Source organism: Desmodus rotundus, chromosome 8 (genome assembly GCF_022682495.2).
Source record: "Desmodus rotundus isolate HL8 chromosome 8, HLdesRot8A.1, whole genome shotgun sequence".
In the NCBI taxonomy this organism is placed as follows: Eukaryota; Metazoa; Chordata; class Mammalia; order Chiroptera; family Phyllostomidae; genus Desmodus; species Desmodus rotundus.
Window position 1 is genome coordinate 134832409 of NC_071394.1, and position 24683 is coordinate 134857091.

The following is a 24683-nucleotide window of genomic DNA, read 5'->3' on the forward strand; positions in this document are numbered from 1 at the left end:
GAAATTCCGCCCCCGAAACACGGTAGTCGGGAGGAAAAGGCGCTTCAGGATAAAGAACACGCTACATCAAACTGTCTCCACGGCTGTGGTCAGGGCCACCCCCGCCTTCCCGATGCTCCGAAGGAGCACGTCGGCCCCAGGGGCACCTGAGATTCGAAAAGACCAGGCTTGTGTGTTCGCACGGTTGCGTCCTCGCGCAGCTAAGGCTGCGCAGTTGCCGGAAGTGGCTGAAGCACGTGAAGTGTTCTCACTGAAATCACAGAACTACTTCGGGCTGTCTGGTGGTCTCCTCACCTCCTTCCCCGTCTCAGAGGTCAAAGGCCACTGGCCCAAGTGGCCCCTCCCACTTCTCACTCCAGTGAACCGGAAAGAAGCCTGTGTGGAGGGTGAGAGACCACAGTTTCTCCAGCCCCGGCCCTGCGACGCCAGAGAGGTGGTCCTGAGCCTGAGCCCGACAGCCAGGCGCCCTCCAGGGGACCAGAGCCCGGCGCCCGGATCTGTGCTTGGTTCTTGCAGCTGGTGACCCTGTGTTCCAGGGGGAGCTGGGTGGGGCTGGAGCAGGGGGCCGGGACAGAGGCGCAGAGGTGTGGCAAATGGCCTGACCTCGTTTCCAGCACCTAAGGCCTCAGGTTCTTGCTGGCCCTATGAGGGACAACCGCCACTCCGTGAGGGGCGCTGCCCCCCTCCCCTGACACAGCCTGGGTTATCTGTCGGGGTCCCTGCGGGAGTCCAGACGAGGAGGGAGGGACATACAGGGAAGCCTGCGAGTGCGAGGGCAAAGACGAGACCATCCACAGCAGGGACGGGGACCATCGGCACAGCACTGTCCCCGTGTGGAGCCCCCTCACTCCCCAGAGGAAGTGGCAGTGGGATCCGACCCCAGAACACAAAGATTAAGCCTCTCAAATCCAGTCTGGGTTCCAAGACAAGTGGGTGACACAATTAGTTAACTAATTAGCTGAAATGAATGAAATAACTAATTAGATTCGTCTTAGGAAAACATATCACTGTATCTGACCCGATTGAAAAGTGTTCTGGTTAATGATCCTGCACGTGTGGGGGGTGCCTGGCGTGAAGAAGCGGAAGTGGGCGGGGCAGGGGGACATGCCAGACAGCTGTGCATGTGAGTGCAGGACAAGCTCCCCTGTGGGGAGCCCTGGGAGGCACAGCTCCACACCAGCGCAAGCTGTGAGTGGCGGGCGGGAAAGTGGGCGGGAGCCGGTCCTCAGGAGTGTCTCAGGTCCAGCCGACGGACCCGCAGCTGAGGAAAGCTCGGGGCTCCACTCCGGCGTCCCGTCTGCAGCACAGTTCAGAGCTGGGTCTGCGTGGGCCACTTAGGGCTCCGCCACAGAATACGACGTGTGATCTTAACCACATGATTGTGATCATTTTTGTGTGTGGCCTTATGAGAGAGAGAGAGAGAGAAAGAGAGAGAGAGAGAGAGAGAGAGAGCAAGCAGAGTTCACCAGTCCGCCCTGAGCCCCCTGCCCTGGGGCAGTCGGTTCTCTCCTGGGCTAAACTCTGAGGACACCCTCTGATCTGATCAAGTGTGGTCGACTGGCGGGGTCAGTGCTGGCTGGCAGGACTCAGGGAACAGCAGACAGGGTCTGTGAAAGCCGCCTCAGAACTCGGTAGCAGCAGGGAGAAAATTGGGGTCGTAAAGACAAGGATCGATAGGTGTGTCGCCTTCTGAAGAACGGCACCAGGGTCTCTGGCAGATGTCTGGAAACAGTCGATAGACAATAACGGCTGAGAGAACACTGGGCTCTGTGTCTCCGGAGGCACCGGGGCAGCAGTGTGGGCGGAAACACGCTGTTGGCGGGGGATTGACCTCGGGTTGGGACTGCGTAAGTCCGGCCACGTCCCCCACGCGTCACTGGGAGGCGCTAGAAATGAGATTCGTGGGAGTCGCACAAGCCCACAGTTGAACCTGCACATCGGTGATCGTCCACTCGCCCGGAACTGCCCGCCTGTCACGGCCAGGAGCTGGGGAGGGTTTAGAAACAGCTCTCTTCTCTGTCCTATAAAAACATGCGGGGAACAGGACGCAGGTGATGCTGGACCTGAACTTGACCTGGTCCTGGGCTGCCTTTGCTGCTGCGGAGACCACGCGGGGCAGCACGTGCTGGTGGCTGCTGCCCGGTCCCCCGCTGCTTGCTGGGGCATTTACGTTTACAGTTCAAACAAAAAGAGACTTGCTTCCTCGCAACCCACCCGCCCACTGGGGAGGCCTGCGCGGGGATTTTCAGAGCCCCGTCTCCCATCAACGGTTAGCCGGGGTATTTTTAAGGTTAATGTGCATCAATTTCAATTTCATAACATATTGCTTATGCAGGAGAGACACAGCGACATACTCTCAAAATAATTGCGAAATGAAAGACTTTATGTACCAAGTGGGCTCCCAGTTGCTCGCATCTCTGCATCTGCAGAAAAGCTTCGCCTCTCCCCCAGCAGAGGGTACACAGCGTCAACCTCGGGCCTTGGCTTGGCCTTGGAGTGGACTCAGCGTGGACTCAGCGTGGACTGGGCGTGGACTTGGTGTGGACTCGGTGTGGACTTGGCGTGGACTCTGCGTGGACTCAGTGTGGACTTGGCGTGGACTGGGCGTAGACTCCGCGTGGACTGGGCGTGGACTCCGCGTGGACTGGCACTAGCTCAGAAACAAAGCCTCCTGGCCTCCGTGGAGCCTGATGGCCGCCGACATAACCCACCTCCCACAGGCTCCTGACCACGCACAGTCCCGATAGCTGGGGCCTCACAGGGGCATCGGCAGAGGCCCAGTGAGGACGGCCCAGTCCTGAGGGGCGGTAGCCGAGACTCGCCAACCGGGGCATAGCGGCATTCCCACATCTTGGCGCACGCCGTGTGTGCTTCAGATGAAGCACTAGACAGCCCTGCGAGCACCGGCTCAGGCAGCCTTCACGCCCGATTCACGCGGAGCCCAGGCACCTTGGGTGACGAGCACACACAAACCCCAGGGCAGCAGCGGCTGGATTCATCTCCAGGACCGCTGGCTCTCACCCTCTTGTCATCACCGGCAGGGAGGGAGGGTCTTCTCCCCACCTGCCTCCTCCCCCTCCCCATCTCGGGGTTTTGGTCCTCAGGGCTCAGAGTGCACTTACCCGCCCGCCGCCCGGATGCTCGGCCATCCGCCTTTTCTTCCCCGACACTTGATTAGTTGGCTTTGTGGTGAAGGCTTGAAATGTGCCCCCACGGAGGGCTGCTTGCCGGCATGTCCACTGTCCCCGTGAGCCCGGCCCGTGGCAAGCGGTGTCACCCAGCCAGACCCATGGGGGTGCTGGCGCCCACCACGCACACACAGCCAGTCAAAGCACAGGCTCGCGAGCACAAGTGCGGGAGGGCTGCTGCAAGCCAGCGGTCTGTTACGGGGCATCATGGCCGTGACGGGTCAGCACTCCGCCGGGACCCATCCTTCCTCCAAGGAAACTGCCTTCCCCCCGGAATGTGGTTCCGTTCACTTAGCATGAAAAATGACTGTAGACCAAGGTCTGTGACCGAGACACTGGGCATATAGAAATGAAAAGATCAAAACTCAAACGTGAAGCCTGCCTTTCGAAGGCTCCCGGAGGAGGAGGAAGTGTGGCTGGCAGGCACCGAAGTCACGTGCTACATCAGCAGCACGCAGCTCGTGTGGCGGGCCTGGGAGGCACCGTCCATTCTGTCCGAGGGAATGGCGGTGGGGCATGGGAGGGGCGGCCCTTAAGAACATGTGGGAGCAGAGGCTAAATGTGGACGTCACTGCCCACTGCCATCCACGACAGCAAGACACACACAGGCACTGATGTTTCTAACGCAAGCGCAGCTGAGAGTCACGCTGTGTCCGCCACTCCGACCTGGGTACCTGCCCCAGACACGCTCGTGGATGAGACCCAGGTGCTGCCCCCCAGGTGGGCGCGACACCGCAAGGCCACAAAGACGTTCACAGGAAAAATGCAAACGCCACATAGGCGAGGTAGGAATAGCCCTTGTACTAAAAAGGTTACTACCTACAGCTTTCACTCACGGCCTTAATTGAAGGCAGAAATAATGGCTGTGCCGTGAGAGGTTCACGACCCACTAAGAGGGTTTATGGGCGGCCGTGTCTGGAAATGTTCAACATAAAGAGACGTCCTCTTAAAGGTGCGGGAACAGGAGGCCAGAGGCCACTTCCATGTCTTGAGGCTTCCAAGCGCTGCAACTTTCCTAATGCCAAAAGCAGGCTGGAAAAGTTGGGGTCTGTTTTTTACATGTTATGTCTCAAACTAATGCCAATTGAACTCACAAAAGCAACTTTGCAAGTTAATTTTGCAGACTAATTTAGCAGCCCTGCAAGAAGCCTCACTTGAGTGGTGTTTGGTGAGTGTGAGGCAGGAAGTAAACACCAGGAAGGCGTGGGAACGGACCTCGCTTGGGTTGGAACCTGGGTCGTGGAATCGTGTAAAACGAGCTCGGAAGCCCTCACCCTAAGGCCTGCCTCGGCGCTCACACGCGTGTGCACTGCTGACGCGTGCTGTTGACTAAAACACTAGGACTGGCAGCGGCACACGCATCCCTCACACACAGGGACCCCCGGTGCCCAAGGGCCATCAGTGAGGCCCATGAGTGTGATGAGACCTCCCTGGAGCTGCTGCCGGGCCTGCTGGGTAGGAGGAGTGCTCGGAGTACACACCTAAAACCGTCGCAGTGGCGTGGCTTCCATGACGGCGAGCCGAGCACACGAAGGCTGGCCCAGAAACTCCTTCCCAAACAGCGAGCTGTGCGCCACTGTGGCAGGCGCGGAGGCTGGCGGCGTCGCGACTGTGTTCGGCGAGCAGTAAGGGAGAAATAAGGAAGGAGAGACCTGTCTTCTCTGCTCTTCCAGACCCTCGTCCAGAATGCTTCCTGACTCGGGGGGCCCACGTGCCGCTACCCACTTTGGGTTTAAGCCCAAATATTCTATTCTCATGTTGAGGCTGGTCCAACGCGGCGGTTTTCCAGTTTCCAGGCTGACGTGTTCTACCGCAGCCAGAAACCGTTTCAGAAATCACCCACTGCCCCTGCCCCGGGCCCTGCCAGCCGACAGGTGTGCTCCCTGGAGAAAACAGGTGCATCTTAGCGCCGCGGCAGCGTGTGGACACAGTGGCCCACGTGGGAAAGCGGTGGGTCAGGAAACAGACTCACGTGTTTGAAAATCTGTCGTAGGAAATCCGGGAGGAAGACGGACAGGGCACGGATGCCTGAGAAGCATCTCTACAGTGAGGCGACGTTCTCACCTCCCCACCCTCTGCCTGCGCTTTTCGGGCATGCTGCCTTGATTTCCCTGGTGGCAACCAGCGTTGTGTTGGCTTCGGTGAGTCCCAGCCAGTGAGCAGGGACCGAGGACTGTTTGTCACCTGCCCCCCGGGACTCGGGTGTGGTGCGAGTGTTTATGAAGGTTCCTCCCTCGGCTGCTTCGGATCCAGGCACCTTCCTGAGATCAGTACGTAGGACCCCTGCCCTGCTGGTAAGCGGGAAGCCGGCAAACACAGGGCGGAGCTGCCGTGTTCCCAAGCCAAGCAGCCCCCGAAAGGGAGACGGCCCCCCAGGCTGTTTTCTGTAACCTATGTCGGTTTCGAGATCCTGCCATTTCTTGTTTCAAGTTAGTGATCTAAATTTTAGATGTAAGAACCCTCTGAGAAGAGGGGTGTGAAAAGTGGACGGACGGCAGGGGAGAGGCAGACTGAGCAGGAAAGGATCATCTGGGAGTCACAGAGCCGTTTGTCTGAGAGGCGTACCTCCCGCCCTAAACAGGTGGCACCACAGTTGCTCCCGAAGCGAAAGACACCAGAGTAAACGAGTGCGCTAATTACAGAGAACTAGATGCATATAAACGTCTGCAAAGCAGGGGTTGCAGCTGCCTGTCCAATCACACTGCTCTCTGATGAATATTAATTGCCCATCCCGCGTTAGCTGAGTTGGGGATCCGGAGCACAGGCTGCGGGCCGTTTCCAACAGCAAATTTACACCATGAATCAGAGAACCAACACTGGCAAATAGCACCCGAAAACCCAGTCAGGGACACTGCGCTTGCCTATTTCACAGGGAAAAAATCGATTTCACCGAATCAAAATGTGGATAGAGTCTCGCAAAAATGAAAGCACCGCTTTTTAATCCACCTCAAGTAAACTATTAGATTGAATATCTAGCTATCGCGGGAAAATGAGCGTCTAAACCCAGAACATTTCTTGTGAGCGGGACGGCGGAGTCGCTGGTGAAAATAACAGTTTCAGGCTTATAATGGCTCTGCCCAGTGGCTTCGCAGCTCCGAGACCGTGCAGGTGCCCTGCTCCGGGTTTAGTGCCCTGTCGCAGCTGTCTTGAAATTCTCAACAGCTTTCGCTTTGAACTTGTGCTTTGTAAGTGCCATCCACGGGGGCGAGGCATTGTGGCAGCAGCGGGGGTGCCCATGTGATGTCACAGTGGTGCTCTCGAAGCCCCAGACCCTGGTGCACCCCCCACCCACCGTGGGAGCCATAAACTGGCCACTGGCACCACTGCGGGAGCCAAGGGCTGAGGGCCCCGGGACACCATGGGTTCTGCTGGAATTGGAGTTTTGCTTCCAGTGCAGAAACCGAGCAAAGGCATGTAGAGAAACACTAACAACCGGAGCTCAAGGTTGTATCCCTTCGCGTCTGTTACCACTGCCCTGCCCAGCCAACCACCAACGTGGCAACTCTGACGACCGAGGAGAGTGAGGGAGAGATGGGCAGCTGCACCTCCCAGTCCTTCCGGGCCCCCCCGCCCCCGATGCCCGGGACGCCTGGCAGAGAGCGCAGGGGACCACACACTCATCGGCTCACAGGACAACACTGTCCAGCGTCCCCACAGCTCCGGAACACAGAACACACCTGCATTAGAAGCTGCGACATACCAACTGCGTGATTTCGGTGACTCTGCCTGTGAGTCACGTGCTCCTATGTTCGCATCCAAACTGGCACCGTGCAGCGTGAAGATGCGTGGTGAAATTCATGCTAAAATTAGCGTTTGTAATACTTCTTCCCTTAGAATGACATTGAACAGTGAGTAAAGCCGTCACGGCAACTCGAGAGACAGACGACGGAAGAACAGAAACGCATTACCGGCACACAACACGCTGTTCTGTGTCCTCGACAAGGGTTCCCCCCCGCCCCGCACCCTGGGGGCCACCATTCCAAGCCAGCTGCTGCCCGCCGTGGCCGGTCCCCTGGCTGTCACGGAGCAGAAGGCCTCCTCTCCAAACACGGCAGAAATCTTCTTCCAATCCTCCTCCTTCCTTCTATTGTTTTCCCTGCCAAGGATCCTGAAGATGCAAAACCAGAAATAGCCCCAAAGAGATCTGCCTACGGCTCAAAATCGAAAACGCCAAAACCCTTCGAGAACTAGCCACCTGATAACACCGGATAAGAGAAGTCAGCAGCGCGCCTCTCTCTCTGTCTCTCTCTCTCTGTCTCTGTCTCTGTCTCTGTCTCTGTCTCTGTCTCTCTCTCTCTCTCTCTCTCTCTCGCACGCCTGCCCGCACGCCCAGTATATTTGCGTCCCTGTCACTGACCTGTAACTAACTGTGAGTTGTCTCCACTTTGTGTTTCTGTGTGATGATGGCGCTGCTGCGTCCATAACCGCCCACCTGCCCACCTGCCCCGCACTTCTGGCTCCTGCCGCCGCGCCCCCAGCAGGCGAACTGGGCTCTGCTACCAGCGGCTCTCGGTGGCTGTCCTCTCCCCGCAGGACTTTGTCCCTTTGACTCCCTTTGTGTCGAGGTGATGGGCTGAACAATCGTTCCCCCCGAAACACGTGTGCCAGTCACACTCCAGTGTGATGGCATCAGCAGGGGCCTTGGAGAGACACCGAGGTCACGAGAGCGGAGCCCCCACGACGGGGTCCGTGCCCACGGGCTCACACATGCTCGTCCGCCAGGCGTGGGTGTCCCGCACGTCATGTGACGATGACTCAGACGTCTACAGACCAGGAACAGCCCTCACCGACCCGGCCAGGCTGGCCGAGGTCAGACCTCCAGCCTCCAGATGGAGGAACAGGCTGGAGGTGGGTGCTGCCCGGTGGTGGGGCTTTGTCCCAGCCCAGTAACCTACACCTCACAGACTGTACCCCAGACCCTCCCTCAGCCAACACTGGTGTCCTCAGTTCACAAAGGTTTTGTTTTCTACCCTCCAATTCCCATTATCCCATTAGCATCTGGGCAGAGAAGCAACACAAATAGTTACTGCACGGCCTGTGCACTGGATGGAGGGGTCTTCTCCGTGGTGACCTTCAGCGCCTGTGGGGCAGGCTTCCAGTTCCAGAATGGCGAACTTCAGTGACCTGGCTTCTTCCTCAGGTTGCAGCCCCCTCAGCCCTCCCCAGGTGCCACCGCCACCCACCTATGTGTGCACCTCCCTCTTCCACCAACTCGTCCCTCCTGTCGGCTCCCTGCCACTTCCACTCTCCCTGAAACTCAGGATGGGCACTGATACCGGGTGTCAGGTATCAGCCACTCTGCCTCCCCATTGGTGGACCCGGGTCTCACCTACCCTCTCTGCCTTAGTCCCTGCATCTGTAACACCGAGTTGTCCTAGGAAGAGTGGCAAAGCCCTGGCACTGGCAACTAACATGGCACTTGGCATGCTGGTCACTGGCTCAGCCGGGGACAACCATTTCCAGGGCACCTGTCCTGTGTGTCAGTCACACGTGGGGAGCTGCGACCCCAGCAGCAGCGAGCAAAACCAAGTCCCTCCCGGCCTTCCCGTCACTGCCTTTCTAGTGAGGGATTCTGGCAGTAAGGAATATCGGTAAAAAGCAAATGTCGCACAGGGATGTGTCCTGTGAAGTAAAGATGGTGACGGCAGAGCCTCTGGGGATGGGAAGGCAGCAGACGTCTTCCGAGGAGGCACCTGCGTGAGCCCCACATGGTGCGTATCTGGAGCCAAGTCCTGGGCGCAGCACCGAGCATCTCATGTGACCCTCTCACTGGTCAAGGGTGGAACGTGCTTGAATGAGTGCGTGCAATGCATAACCTGGAAGTTCAGGTGAGTGATTCATGGAAGGGTTTTTGCCTCTATCCTGTAGTTTTCATAAAATCTCATTTTTTTTTACCGCATCTTGGATGCTCAAAACCTACTAGTACTCATCAGTCTGAGACAAAGAACGTGCTAGAACCACCCACCCAGCGCTGAAGACGAGAACTCTGTAACCTCGTGATGCAGCCTGTAACCCAGACGTGGGGGCGGAGCTCAGGGAGAGGAATACGGCCGTGTCCCCGAGACCACTGTAAAAGACCGCACACCTCTTCCCATAGCCATAGGCAGTTAACTGAGAAACAGCTGCATCCCGACCTACACTTCTACCTGAGCATGTCCGCCTGAGGGGTCAGCAGGTATCGTTCTGCCTTTCCTTTAGCTACCCAATCCACCGGCGAGCAACGGTCCTGCGGTGTGCGAGGCGCGAGACAGAGCCGCTGTCCCTGCAGAGGTGGGGCGTGGAGCGACAGGGAGATGACCTCACTTTGAAGTGCTTTGAGGCGAAAGGCGCCCCATAAAAGGGAAGTTATTATTCTTAGTTATAATACCCTGAAAAAAGACCTGCCATCCAAACGGCTGCTGAAATTTGACTGCAGAATTGCTTAGAATGCTACAGTCAGTCGAGGCCAAGTTCAACAACAACTCCATCCAGCATTCACATGGAGAAGGCCCGCATGTGCCTTTATTTTATTTTTTTTTAATTTCCTGGGCTTCTGGCCCAGAAATTAGATGGAAATTTTATTTAAACCTGCTCTTGTGTATCAACTTTTGCTAAGTATCAGGTGTTCGGTTGACTCACACTGCGCTCTCCACTTTGAGCAGAGGGAGGAAACAGGATGCCGCCTCTCTGCGTGTGCGCCTGTTTACACACGTCTCACCTGTTCTGACACACGTTGCTGGCTCACACTGCATGTCCATCAGGCCTGGCTGGTGTGGCTCAGCGGACTGAGCGCCAGCCCATGAACCGAGGGGTCTCTGGTTCAATTCCCAGTCTGGGCACATGCCTGGGTTGTGGGCCAGGTCCCCAGTAGGGGGCGTGCGAGAGGCAACCGTACATTGGTGTTTCTCTCTCCCTCTCTTTCTCCCTTCTCCTCTCTCTAAAAGTAAATAAAATCTTTTAAAAAAATGTCCAGCTCCTACCGATTTAGAACCACCCCTACCCCCAGCCGCTGCTGCTGCTGCTGCTGCTGTGACCAAGGACTCCAAGCCCCTTAACTCCCTTCCCCGCGGTGACCAGCTTCCACCAGCACCTGCAGGCTGAGTTTGAGACGACTAACGGTGGGCGGGTGTGGCGAGGGGTCCAGGCTGGGGTTTCTCTCCAACGTGGAGAAGCCCGTCTGCTCTCCTGTCATTCCGCCGCCCGGGCCAGCTCCCCCACCCCCCTCCCGCCTCCACCTTTCGCACTAGACAGGGCGTGTGTGGGTGCGTGAGAACAGACACCAGTTCTACCCAGTGAAACGCCCGTCACACTCGGGGGGTCGGCAACATGTTCCCAGACTGCAAGCCAGAGGGTTATTTACAGCTGCCCATAACAGGCGGAACAGCTGTAAACAACCTTCCCGTCCCTATTCTGCCTCTTTCTTTGGCTAAGTAGAGAGACCTTAAGGAGCCCAAATTTACTGCAATTTAATTCTGATGGGAGAAAGCCCATTATTTTTATTTATAGTAGTGAGCTCTAGCTCACCTTGCCTCCTCCCGTTAAAACTTAAATCACCCCAGTTTTCTTTTCTTTTTTTTTTTTTTAAGGCAGCCACTCTTCTTACGAGGAAGAACAGTTCCCTGACACAGTGGGAGAGGACTGAGGCGGCCAGCCTTGGTGAAGGTCCTGGGGTGTCCAGGCCCTGGCCGCAAGCTCCAAGGAAAGAGCTCATCACTGCCCCCTGGTGCTCAGGCCTGGGGAACGGGTCCTTCCCACCAAGCAGCCCGACAGCAGCAAAGGCGGGTCCCTGCAGGCCCCGGGCACCCTGCGGTGCAGCACCCTGCATCCCTCTGGCCTGGGTTCAACCTCTTGTCTGTTACACCCCTGAAGGAGAGTTTTTCCCAAAGTTCAGATTCCATTCTGAGTTGCAGGGGGCAGAACGGGAGCCCTTTTGGGAGACGTGAGCAAGACTGAGAGGGAGTAGTCAAACCCGCGGCTTCCCTTCCAGGCCTTGCGGTGCCTCCTGGGCCCACCAGGTCCCCGCCCATGCTGAGGGGCTGTCCCTGAAGCAGGACCCAGGGAGGAGAGGGCAGAGGGCGCAGCACTGGGCACTCCCTTTTAGTCTAATTAAACCTAGTAGGCCTTTTGCTATAAACTGTGATACATTTTCAAAATGTTGACCCCGAGAAGGAATACATCTGACAGAGAGGGCTCCTGCGGTCTCGTAGTCCAGCATCCCGGGCTCACAGGTGCAGACTGCATTCCGTGGAACCACAGGCTCACCTGCTGCCCGCCCCCTGCCGGGCCCACCCTTATAAGGGAGTTCCGGGAATCCTATTCCTACCAATGGGCCCGAGACCTGCCTGTCCAATCAGAGCCAAGCAACCAGGCCCTCATTTGCATCTTTACTGAGCAATCAGCAGCTCCACCGTGACCAGTCAGGATGTGTGATCCCAATCAGAACAGTGTATTTGGGCCACACCCTGCAAATGTGGATTCCTCAAATTTGCATCAGAATGGACCAATCGGGGACCAGGGCAGACACTTTGTGTAAGGGGCCTCCCCTCTGTCCTCCAGGGGCTGTGTTTCCCGTTTGCAAACTGGGCACCTGAATCAAGTTCCTCTTCGTACGCCCCCGATTGGGGGTTGGTGTTCCCATTAGATGGGTAGTCGTCACCTTTTGTTGACAAAATGTCAAAGAATCACACAGTTCAGCCCCAATTCCGGTTTCCTGACCAGGCCGGCTGTTGGTATCCTGCCGAGTCCTTCTAGAAAATGCAAATGCAGAACTGTGCACGCACACAGGTATGTAAGCACAAAGACTGCTTCCCCACCCAGCCTCCTTCTCCTGACCAAACTCCCCGAGGCCATGGCAGGCCAGTGCCCGTGTCTGTCCAGTCCCAGCCTCCACCTAACGTTCCAGGGCGCGTCTCCAGGACACTGCGGTCACTCTCCTACCCGTAGGACAGGCAGGTGGTGCCCAGCAGAGGTTCAGTGCCTACTAGGGCCTCGCTGTTCAAAGCAAGGGCGAGGCTTCCACAGGCTTCACTTAGGTCCGGGCTCTGCCAGCTGCCACCGTCTGGAGGTGTTTGGGACAATAAAGGTGAGAACGCCCCCCTTGGAGGAGGAGGAGAACTGGGATTAGTCTCAGAATTGACTGCTGGCAGCCCGAGGCAAGTTAATTTCCTCCTCACTAATTCAGGGAACGAGCAGAGAGCCAGGTTCTCTGGGGAAAAACCAGAGCAGACGCGCCTCCACCGCGCCGTCCACTCCCCGGTGCACAGCGCACCCTCCATGACTGCCGGCTTTATTACGCACACTGCGGTCCCTGCGCACAGCTGGGTGCCATTCCCACCTTTAACCCCCGCGCTCCCTGGACAGCTGTGCGCACCCGAGGCCACCCAGCGGCTATACGCTGCCCTGTGGCCTCCAGCGCCACCACCTCGGGCCTGCAGGCCAGCCCACTTGGGCTCGCAGAGCTTTGGCGGGGCGTGGGGCATCCGTCTGGTAGGGAGTGAGAGAGGAGCTGGCGGGCAGCGTGGGCACACTGGGGGGCGTGGGGGTGGGAACACGGAGATCGGGGTGTGAATGCACTGGGGTGCAGGGTTGGGAAAGGGAGGTGGGCATGGGGTAGGAGCCTTGGGCGCGTACGGGGCGTGCGGCGTGAGTTCCCGTGGGGCGTGGGCACAGGAAGCGCAGGGGTGCGGGGGGCCCGCAGGACATGGGCACGTGGGAGCTTGGTCCTACACGAGCCGCGTGGGGCGAGGGATCCGGTGAGGCGTGGGCGCACGGGGGCGGGGCGCGCAGGGGGCGTGTGTTCTGGCGGGGCGTGGGCACGGGAAGTGCAGGGGGCGCGGGGCGTGGGCGCACGGGCGGCGTAGGTGCACGAGGGCCGTGGGCGCACGGGGGCGGGGCGCGGGCGCGGGGCCGGGTTGGCTGCTCACCAGCTGCTCCGCGTGCCCGCCCCCTGCTCTCCGCCGTGGCCCCGCCTCCAGCCGCGAGGAGCGGCGGAGACGCCGGCAGCAGGACCGCGGCGGCAGACACTCAGCCCGGCTGGCGGGGACAGTGCGCAGCGGGAAGGGCGCGCGGAGGCCGCGGTACCAGGTAGGTCGGGTTGTCCCTCCTCGGGCTTCCGGGAAGACTAGACGCGCTGGCTCGAAGGCCCCTGGGCTCCAAAGTTTGGAGAAGACGAGGCTTCTCTGGCTGATGAGCTTTGGGGCGCTCGTGTTCCCTTCCTGGCAAGAGCTGTTTCGGGGTTAAAAGGCTGGCATCCGGCCCCAGCGGGGGACGTGCCCGCCCGGCCTTGTGACCGGCCCTTAGCGCCGCAATTGACCGGGGAAAAGTTGGGGGGGAAAAGTTGCGGACCCTTGGGACGCAGAGGGAGAGTCCCCGGCCTGTGGTCGGAGTGGGAATGTGACGGTTGTGCACCTGAAACCCCCTTCCCGCCGGGCTCTGGGGACGCCGGGCGCAGAGCCCTCACTAGAGATCGAGTTCTCTGAGCGACCTCTCCCCTTCCAAACCTGCGGCGGGGACGGAATCCCTGTCGCATTAATTTGCCAGGTTTTCTCTGGCGGTCTGTGGTGCGGGTTTCCTGAGCTCGGACCCGGGTCTGGTCTGCTGCTCCTTCCCAAAGGAGCCCCGCAGGGCTCACCGAGCGCCCGCGGGAGCGGCCGAGCTCCCAGTCTCTGCGCCGCGGGGGCGCCGCCGGGCTCCGCTCGTGCTGGGCTCCGCAGGACGGGCGTCCCGCGCCCTTCCCCGTATCGCATTTGCTCGTTGATTGGCAATCAGGAGAGGCGCCCACGGCATGATTTAATAATAAACGGGGCCGATCCGGCGAGGAGAGCCAGTCCCCCTCCCAGCCCTGGCGAGGGGGCTGCCGGTCTGCTCGCCTGCAACCAGAGCTGGGGAAAACCAAGGGGGGGCGGCGGGGGCGGTCGGTGTGCCGGAGAGGTCAGAGGCGCCGGCCCATCTGGTGAGTAGGTTCGTCCAGAAGTCGTTCAACACGATCAGGCAAGAATAACTAAAAATACTAGGGAGACGGAGTGCGGTGGCTTCTGTCTGCCCCCACAGATATGAATGTCGCGCTGGCTGCAAAGAATCCTGATCTGTAAATAGATTAAAAACAGGAATTAATCAGAACAATGAGTCAGGCTCCAGGCTGAAGGGAGGGATAAGTGCCAGGACAGCGTTAGTTATTATGTCTCAGTACCAGAGTCGGACGCGGGGCCTCTGCTTTGGGGCCGTGTTTGGTGACACAGGCATGCCAGGCTGTGGCTGAACCTTCGAGGGTCACGGGACCGGGAGGGAGTTGCAGGTGAGTAGTCCTAAGCACGTGAACACCACTTGCAAAATGCCCACTGCGTGCAGGTCCCTGGCCGTGCCCACAAGACATCCGGTAGGGCTCAGCCTTGCTCAGGGACAGGGGAGAGTGTGCAGCTGACGAAAGCAGAGGTTTCGGGAGTCTTCCAACGCCGTCTGGGCGTCGGCTGAGAGGGGGCGTGTGGTTGGAGGACCCCTGAACGGGTCAGTGCCCACCAGGGACGTGGAGCGCGCAGCTGCACTGTCCTTAGGGCAATGCCCGGGTTGAACGAGGGGCGGGGCGGGGGCTCCTGTCTGAAGTGGAGTGGCTGAGACGCTGAGTGGCTAATTGATTTGCCGGCTGATGGATTCGGGCAGCCGCTGCCTCAGGCAATAACATTCAGCCCCGAGTCCCACTTGCTGCTGGGGTCCTTAATGTTCGCCTGAACACATGGGGGCTTTGTGCTGTTTCTCGGGGAGAAGCCTAACTTTTAAATACCCTTCACCACCGTCATGCGGCCCAGGTGCTCCTTAAAAGGGCCACAAAGTCCTTACCAGGACCAGCATGCCGAGCCCTTTCCGCCAGGGCCAAGGCTAGCTGTGGACGACACACCGTGGCCTCTCCACAGCTGGTTTATGCTCAGCTTCGTCCCCGTCACATCCCGTGTGTGCTGGTGGCTGCTGGTGGCACATGTGTCTGTGTCACCGGTAAGTCCCTGACTCCGTCTCCCACATTCAGGGCGCGTCCTCCGGCCTGGTTTCTCCCGCATTGTGTAAGCGTCTGCCGTGAAGTTTTCATTAGCTCCGCATCTGTTTTGTGCTGAACCAGGACAGAAATATCACTGCGCCGTTTCAAATTGCCAGGTGTCTGTTACTGAGCTGTGGCAACGCCACCCGACAGAGAAGCCATACTGTTTGCCTGTCCCCGAGGAGTGAGTTGTTAAAAGTGAGATAATGTGACTCGTATGTGTCGGGAGACACTCGGGTGGCGGGGGGGGGGGGGGGGGGGGCTTCCTGGCGTGGTGTGTGTGCCCACCCTCCCTGAGTCACCCGCCCTGCACTTCTGAGCTGAGGGGTTCCTCTGTCGCTCCAGGGTGAGCGTTTCTGAGGCGATCCCTGGTTTCTGATACCGAGTGTGAGTCACTTGATGCTGGGGGACTAGCCCGTGTGCTTGAGGACCCTGCATTCAATGGCATCCTTTTTGCCACGTGGTTTGGCAGTGACGGGCATGCCGGGCCACAGCCTGGTTCAGCAGAGCAGGTGTCTTGAAGTGGAGGGGGACAGATCTCAGTTCCAGAGGTGATCACATGTGCTGGCCGGGTTCTGGGTTTTTGTCCTCACCCCACCACACCTGCATCCCACACACTGCAGCCCATTTCTTCAGAAAATTTGCTGCGGGAGAAAGCTCTCCCTGGCAGAGACACTGCGTGCCGAGTTTGAATCCTTGATGCTTTCTCTCCATGCCCCCCCCCCCCGCCCGTGCACAAGTTAGACACAAGAAGTGGGGCTTTCTCAGAGGAGTGCTGGCAGAACTCGATAGCCTCAAACTGCGCCCCTACTTGCAATGTAAATATTGGTGGAATCGTTACTGTGCAAGAAGCTGCCTCACCAAAAAGTGAGAAAAAAGTGACTGTTTTATTAAGTAGGACAAAACAATTCCCAGGGCATGCGCGTTCCTTATTGCAGCCCTCGGTGTCGTGAGAGATCGGTTGTGCCGGATCCACAGTGCCCTGCACCCTCTTCGGGGCCTCTGTGGCTCCGACTGTGAATTTCCTGGGTGCTGGAGCAGGACAGCAAATCTGCTCTGTTTGCTTCTCTCACCCGCTTGCTTCGGATTGCCTTTCGAGCGCCAAGATGAAATCTGTAATTCAGAAACAACTTTGATTATATTGCTGATCGATGAGCCTGCCACCCGGCTCTTCTTACTCGGATAAAGGATTCTCGGGCTCGTTCCAACACGTCCAACACTCTGTTTTGGGAACTGGCAGAGCTCAGAGCTCCTGTGTCCCTTCGGGTTAAGTCTGACGTTTTCTCCGAGTTGCCCGTTTCCCTCAGTCTGTGTCTCCGCTCGCGTTCTTCCACATGCAGCCACCACCGTCCCCCCCTCCCCCCCCGGCCCACCACGTGGGCTCTTTCCCTGCTTCCTCCCCCAAATCTTTCTCTGCACAGAGGCCACACAGCATTTTTTTAAATGTACGTTAAATTCCTGCTCCTCTCCTCAAAGCTCTTAAAGGGCTTCCTGTAGCCTTCTGAGCTATTACGCATTACCTGCAGCACTGGGGAGCATTGGAGCCCCTGCCCCCCAGGCCCCCTCACACCATACTTTGCGGAGTGGGAGCTTCGTCTGCTGTTTCCTGTCCGATGTTTTGTTGACCTCTTTCCACCGTGGGGCTCGTCCTGTCCCTTTGCCAGGTTGTCCCCTCCAGCCTTTAGCCCCAAGCACACGGACACGTGTACACATGTGCACACACACAACCATGTGCAGACACACGGGAGGTTTCACAGCTGCTGCCCCCTTAGGCTGTGTGTAACTTAGACATGTGATTGAGATGACCTCCTCCGTCCCTCCCCGTCACTCCTCCTCCTCCTCTTCCTCTGCCTCCTCCTCCACTCTGAGCTCCTCTCTCTGGTCGTCCCCAGCACGGGCCATCACTCGGCTGGTTTCCTTCCTGGTTCCGTGTTTGCTGATCTGTAAGCCTCTGGCGTGCAGCGACCACCTCTGCCGCCACCCAGTGCTGCACGGCAGCACCGGTCACAGCCCCGGCTCCCAGGGGGCTTTGCTGAGCCCCCCAGAACTGTGCTGTGGGAGGTGCTGAGTTTGCAACTCCGGACGATGGAAGCGCCTGCGATGAAAGACGCTGTGGAGGACGTCCCTGCTCCTCAGGAGTCCGCAGCCCAAGTTCACAGGCGTCCTTCCTGCTGCGTTGCCCAGGATCCCCTAGCGCCCCTGAGTGCCTCCAACGCCAGCCTGCTGTGTGGACATGGGCTTCACGTTGCCTCCAAAGCAGGCCCTTCCCTGGTGACCATTTCTCTCGCTGACGTGCACCGTGGTCCTGGAGCGGGTGGCACCAGTGGCCTCCGGCACCATCCTCTCCCTTTGTCCCTGGAACCGGTCAACTGATTAAAAACACAAGGACACTCACTAGGGATGCTCCTGCTCCATTCCAGGTCTGAGCCTGGGGTCCACACCTCTTACTCAGTGCAGCCGTGATGACGCCCCCTGCCGCCCGCGCCAGCCTTCCTGACAGGCGGAATCCAGGAGCCCAGTGCCTGGAGAAAACTTCCTGGGTGGACCCCTGCTGGCCACCGGGCCCTCCAGCCCCAGGGGCTCTTTTGCTTTCGGGGAAGCTCAGGACCCTTTCGGCTTCCCCCACTTGCTCCTCTGTTCACTCTTACCTCTGCCAGCGAAGCTCTTCACTTCCAGTCCTGACCCTTGCCCGGTGACCCCCCCCCCCCCCCCCCCCCCCCGTCTCTGGTCCCTGCCCCACAAGGCGTGAGCCCCACGCTCTCCTCCCTCCACTGTTTAGGCTTCCTGCCCAGAGGTGGCGTGGCTTAGAGCTCTGTGAGTGGTGTTCAGCTGGCCAGTCTCTGCCGTTCCTGCCAGTCCGGGGTGGTGGTGGCGGGGGGGGGGGGGGGGGGGGGCACACATGTGTTAGGGTTTTGGTGAATATCTGCAGAATGGCAGAGAGTCTGATCACTTATCCACAGGAAATTCAACCGTAGCTCTGCTAGGGCTTAGCACCGTGTTGTCAGGCTTATAATTATTTTTAGTGTATAAATTTAAAGATTTTACTTTGCACGTTTCTGGGTGGCAAATGCTAATTGAAAACAGGTGAGTGTCTTGGCTGCGTGTAAATCTGGGAAACCCCGTGAGCAGCGTAGATGCCGTGCAGGAAGACCGAGCTGGTGGCTGGCGGCGTGGAGGGCCGGGTCTCGGTAAAACCGCCTTGTGTGTCTGGAATTCTTGAAATCTGTTCTTTTGTTGGGGTGGAGCCGTGGCAGGTGGGAACTGTAACTCAATGACTGGAAAACACGTCGCCTCAACTATAACCACGACGGCACGTAAACGGGCCCCCGGCAGTTGTCCCTTGTCCCCAAGGGGCCCTCTGATGGCACCGGACTTGCTCCTTCCCCTCCGCCGCCCCCGTTCGTGGTCTTTCTGGGAGCAGCGACTGGCGTGTTGAAATAATGGGCGTTCCTCGGCCTTTATAGGATTTGCTGAGTTATCGCAGCTGTCAGACTTGGTAAACTTACGTTTTTAATGATTTTATTTTACTGGTTTTGGCCAAAAAGTCTGTATGTTCTTTTTCTGTACAATAAAAGACACATTTTTCATTTTTTACCAATAACTTTATTGATTTGGATATTTTGAGTACATTGGCTGTCTCCTGCCTGGTAGAACATGGATTGTTCCCAATTAACGTCTCGATTTGATCGCTATCAACTTCACCTGGTCTGCCCGACTGTGGAGCACCGTCCAGCGAGAAATCTCCAACATGAAACTGCACAAACCACTTTGACACATTCAGTCACAGCACCTTCTCCTTATGTACCACAAATCTTTCTTTTTCAGTTTCAATTGTATTTTTACCTTTCTTGAAATAATAAAGCATAATATGTTGAAAATGTTGTGTATATTCTTCCAACTTCCATATAAAAATGGCTACACAAAAACTCACTTGTTTTGATAAGTTTTTTTTAATGCAGGCTGGTATGAGAGCTGTCACAATACAATGTAACAACATTGTTTCGAAGGAAGTCAAAGACAACTATGCACTACTAAGAGCCACCTTAGGGGGGGAAAACTAACGAACCCTTTGGCCAGCCCGGTAAAATGGTAATACGGGAAGTCACAGAAACAGCACAGGGAGCCCCTCACGTGCGCCCCCTTCACGCACTCCCCCCCCCCCCGCCCCGTGGCAAGTCTGCCTGTGCTCACAGGTTCGTGTCAGACAGCAGACACCATTTGTCACCTTTTTTAACCAGTGTGTGTGTGGTTGGGTACAGTTCTGTCCCATGTGCAGACTCCTGTGTCCAGGGTTTTACTTTGAAGAACAAATGTCCTGAAAGCCGGGCGTGCGTGCCCGCACACACTGACGTTGTATTTATGCGGGCGTCTTCGAGGTTTCGGAATCCCACCTCCATCGGCCTTCTTCCCAGCAAATATTTGTCTGGTTGTTCTTAAACAGCATGATCCGCCTCTCTCTGGAGATGCCTGCCTGTGCACGTTGCTATGGAAATGGGAGTGTTGGCATTTTACAAACCAGGGTGTGACATTTGGTGGCTCTCAGTAGCCATGGGTTCGGGAGTTTGTGTTGGCTTTCTGTACCAGCTTTTAAAGGCTCGGCAGGAAATGTGCTTGTGTTCGAATCAGACCTGGACAGGGGTCTTAGGCCCCTCCGGCCGAGCCTCAGCCGGTGCTTCCTTATACTGTCTGGCCCACCCCCCATTTCTGTTTCACGGAAGTGGTCCCTCTTTTACGTAACTCCCCATGCGGCAGGGGACAGTGATGACCCTTTTCAGGCTATTAGAACCAACCGGAGCAACAGCTCTGTGACCCGGGCCGGCCGCCACCGCGCCTCGCTGGGCACGCAGGGCAGCAAAGTGGCTGATGGCCGGTCGCCGTGACGAGTCCGTGAGCACTCGACGGCTTCGGGACGCAGACGTGCATGTTCGCCCCACATTGGGTGCGAGCTACTGGGATAGTTGCCCCCCCCCCCCCCCGACACCTACCCGCCCGCTTCGCTGACAAGCATTCCCGTCAGCACACACTACACACCTTAGTGAAGCTTTTCTAACGCTCTTGATTTTGCTATGTGACGCCAAGCAGGGCCTGTGTGCACGGGCCGGGCAGCTCTGAAATCAGAGCCTTGGGGGCCAGCGGTGTTCTCTTCTTCCCGCTTTCTCACGCCTCTCAGTAAGATTTTCTCACACGCAGTGGAGAACACGTGTGTGTCTTCAGCACGGCTTTTTCGGACTCTTCCGGACTCTGAAGCAGTAGCCGACCCCACTGAGCTGGTTCTCGGGTCCCGGCTGGCGTGTCAGTTTCTCGGAAGGAGGACGGGCCTCCCTGTGTGGTTTTATGACGTCATGAAACCGACCCCCTCACCTGGGAGGATTCGAGAGAGAAGCCAGCACACCGCAGGCGCCGGCAGCCCCAGAACACGGGCCGTCTCGTCATCCAGCAGCCACATCATTGTCTGTTGCTCTAAAGGTTTTTGGATGCTGACTTGTTTCAAAAATACTTTTTGTCACTTTTCTAAAAAATTGCTTCTGGGGATTTTCTCCTGGATCTTGATTTTTTAATTTTTCCCTGTGACTGTAAGCACTCTATTTCTTTGTCATTTAATGCCCCGACACAGATGCCCCAGGTGCAGATGAGACAAGGGAACAGTGAACACCAGCGCATTGCGCCCACAAGGCACGTACGAGCACGCACGCGACCAGGGTAGCGGCAAGTGCCGGAAGGAGTGCCGGGAGGAGGGCCGGGGCCAGGCTGAGGTGTTTGCAGTTGATCGGCTCTTCCTCCTCTCCCACTTCCTCGACTCCACCTCCTTTTCTGAGTGCTCTTTGGAGCTTTGGGCCCTGGGTCTGCACCACTCCTCTGTACTGACCCCTGGTGGTGAGCATGTGCAGCCGTCTCTGCGGGCGAGGAGGGCGCGCCTTTGTCTGCAGGGCAAGTGGGGGCTCAGGGAAGGCGACTGTAAAATGTCTCATGTTCGGTTTCCCAGAAGGAAAATTTTAGAAGAAGATAAAGCACAGGCCAGCCCCGCAGGGGATAGTGTATGAGGGAGGCGGGACGGTCCCTGCCTGGGCTCCTCGCCTGGCGGCCTGCCCTCCCCTTTGAGCGATGACCTCATTTCACCCGCCCTGCATCTGGGCCGGCAGCGCAGCAACATGGGGCCAGGTGGGGGGGCGGGGGTGCCTGCAGGGGGCCTCCTGGCTCTCAGGCCGCATTCCTGCTCTCTTCCTTCCTGGAGAGCAGGTGAGGAGGCCCCCATCAGACAGAGCTGACAGCTAGTCCCGAGCACACATGTGATGTGAGTGGCCTCGGCAGGACCAGCGTGCACAGCGCCCCGCCGACTGACCGCGGTCCAGTTCGGCGTCATCATCAAACACGTCGTGTCCGTTGTGGAGTTTGGAGTTGGTCACGCAGCAGTAACCCGCACAGGCACATGTCCTGGACACAGCGTTTGAAAATGGAAATAAACACTCGTATGTTGTGAGTTCCTCTCTCCTTTTGTCGTTTGTAGATGTGTTGGTCGGCCTGTCGTCACGGACAATCTGGAAATCTCCGTGGCTTCTAAGGACCCATGTGACCCACCTGCGTCCCTGGGAGCAGAGAGTGGGTGGGGTCTGCAGGCCACCTCCCCGTTCTGTGGGTGGGCCACCGAACCCTGGTCCTGGGGCTTCTCGTTCTGGTCCCTGGTGGCAGGTCCAGCCCTGTGGCCACCCAGCCGGGTGCAGCATGGCAGCCGCACCCCTCACGCCTGCTGGGAGGAGAAGCAGCTGCTGAAGGCTCCCAGGTTCCCCTCACTGGGACCTGCCCTGTTTGCAGAGAGGTCTTTGCTGAGGTCGCACCTGCTGGGGAGGAGGGCTGTGTCAGGCAGACGCCTGGGCACAAAACCTGGTCCCCTTGGCTCCGTTTAGGACAACTCGGAAGGGCCATCCCAGCCCCACAACGCCCTTCAGGACCGGCCAAGCCTGTGGGGCAGCTGCTGTGCGTTGGGGCCTCTCCCTGCGTGTTTCTTGCACTTGCTGGCAGCCTTCCCTTCCAGGGGCCTGCCTCCCCATACCGCCCTCACCCCAGCCTTGGCTCCTAGGGAGCCTCCCCGGGAAGACAGGCCTGGCCGGGACACAGTCCCAGGGCTGAGCCGAGCATCCCGGTGCCTGGTCAGACCTGTCCCACGGTGGGCGACCTCGCATTCCATCGGCCAGGTCATGGCAGGGCCACTGAAGGAGGTGAGAGGAGAGTGTGGGTAACAGCACAGACAGCCGCCGTCTGCCTGCTGGGTCTGAGATGGACAGAATTCACACTCAGTCACACGCAGGCGGCTCACACCTCTGTCCCCGGGAGCCCTACCCAGGGGTCCCATCTCGTCCTGTCCCATCCCGTCCTCACTTGAGACCCCTGCATTCTGTCACGGTCTCTGCATCTTGGGGCAGAATGATGTGCAGATGCCCGTCGTGGCCTCCCCCCGGGCCCGGCCTGCGTCTTCTGCGCCCATCTAACCAGCAGGCTGCACCCCGAGGCTGTGGGCGCACACATGCATGCCGCAGGAAGGTGTGGGGGTACGAAGGAGCATGTGGGAGCGAGAATACAGTGACCGATGGGAATTTCCACGACAATTCTACTTGGAAAGCGACGAGAGGCCTTCCTGTAGCTCGCTCTCGTGGGGCTGCTGGGGGCTGAGCTGGCCGTGCCCACGTGGCCATGGGTCAGCTGGGCTCGGGATGGCCGGCTGCAGCTGCAGGGCACGGGTCCGGTGTCTCTACGGCCTTCTCCAGGGTCAGCTGGACGGGGGAGCTCCTAGTAGGAGCTCTGTCTTCATGTACTTTCAGGGGTGCAGAACAGGTGGAAACTGCAGTATCTTGGCTTGAAGCTGGAATGTTACAGCTTCTGTAGCACCCTGCTGGCCGTAACAGGAGACACGGTTGAATTCAAAGTGACGGGCGGGAAGCCAGCTGCTGCCCCTTTTCTGGGGGGAATGTGAAGTCCCGCAGCCGAGGGCACAAGGTCAGGAGGGATGACGAATCAGGGCCCGTAGTGCAATCTGCCAGCCACTGACCCTCATACCCGCTAAGCATTGCCGACGCCGTCTCCGTTTTAGCTGCCCTTCAGATTAGAAACAGGAGGTGTGCGAGGGGACTCTGTTGCCCGGGAATGAGTTATGGCTCCAGCAGCTGCCTGAGGGGGTGCTCCAGGGTCAGGCCCCCGTGCTGAAGGAAGGCTCAGCCCCAGTGGCAGATCCAGCCCTGTGGCTGCCCAGCCAGGGGCAGCATGGAAGGCCGCACACCTCACGCCTGCTGGGAGGACATTGCCGACACTGAGGTGTGTTCCGACTCCAGTGATGGCGAGGTGCCGCCTCATCCAGGCGAGTCTGAAAGGGGTGACCTTGGGCTCATTCGTGGAGCCTCCTGGGCCCGGTGTCCTCATCTGTCAAGTAGAACATGGGCTCTTCCCACTCGAGGAAAGGACAGGCCCTTTGGAAGACCCAGGGAAGAGTCAGGCGGCCGCTCCCGTTGATGTTCGTGGCTGTACTAGCGTGGGGTGCCTGTTGCTCACATGTGATGAGTGTGACGGAGTGTAACACAGTGTGATGGGATGTGCGGTAATGGAACGCGGAGACTGATTTTCTCCCCATGCCTCATGTGGCGTGGACTCGGGAGGTGTCTGCTCCTGGGCTCTGTCCTACATGGAGCATCCTTTACTACATGGAGGGAGGTGGGGCTGTGAGACGGGCAGCCACCTGGACTGAGTCAGCTGTGGACGCTTCCGTCGCTCACTGCTGGGTGACACGCCCGGAAGCCGGTGGTGTGACTCGTGCTCTGCGAGTGGGCTGGGCAGCAGGTCTCAGGTCTGTGGTGTTGGCTGTGGGGGCTCCGAGGTGCTTTCACGCAGGCTCGGCGCCTCTTTGGGGCCTGAGGATGGGCCTGGAGGGGCGGCCCTCGCTCACTGGCATCGCTCAGAGACCCGGGCTGCTTTTCTCCCTCCTGCATGTCACAGGGTGGCCTCTGCCAGGCCAGGCTGGGCCTGCTCACCAACGCCATGGCCCTGCCTCTCGGTAGCACCATGGACAGCGGCTGCCATGGTTACTCACCACGAGCCCCTAACTTCTCTTCTAGATGTTTCCAAGGTAGCCTGAACTGGTATGGGGCACAGGAAGTCTAATCCGTGAAATCCGATGTCTTTGTGATTCGCTAAGGGTTCCCACGGCTGTAAACCCGAAGTCATTTCCGGAACTCCTCCTCCGCGATCCTGCCTCCTGCGGGCGTCAGGCCAGCCGACTGTGAGCCTCGCCACTCACCCGATGCCCGCGATTAGGAACCATGTGCGGAAATAGTCCTGACGAGCGAATCAGGGCCAACGGCGTCCCCTGGGACGTGGCTTCGAACATCGTAGGCTCCTTCTAGACAGGCTGTGCTGATACCGGGCCGCTTTGGGATCTCACCTGCCGAGCGCGAGTCCTGGGTAAGGCGGGCGCAGTCTGCAGGAACGGCGGGCGGCAGGAGGACTCG

The 24683-nt window shown here is 58.4% G+C and overlaps 1 protein-coding gene across 1 annotated transcript in view; it reads left to right on the forward strand.

Annotated features, from left to right (window-relative positions):
- The first annotated feature begins 13182 nt into the window (after positions 1 to 13182).
- CNTN3 (contactin 3) overlaps positions 13183 to 24683 on the forward strand; it is a 126881-nt gene continuing 115380 nt past the window's right edge. The window contains exon 1 of the mRNA XM_053929776.1: positions 13183 to 13250. The gene's annotated coding sequence lies outside the window, so the exon portion shown is untranslated. The remainder of the gene's footprint in view (positions 13251 to 24683) is intronic.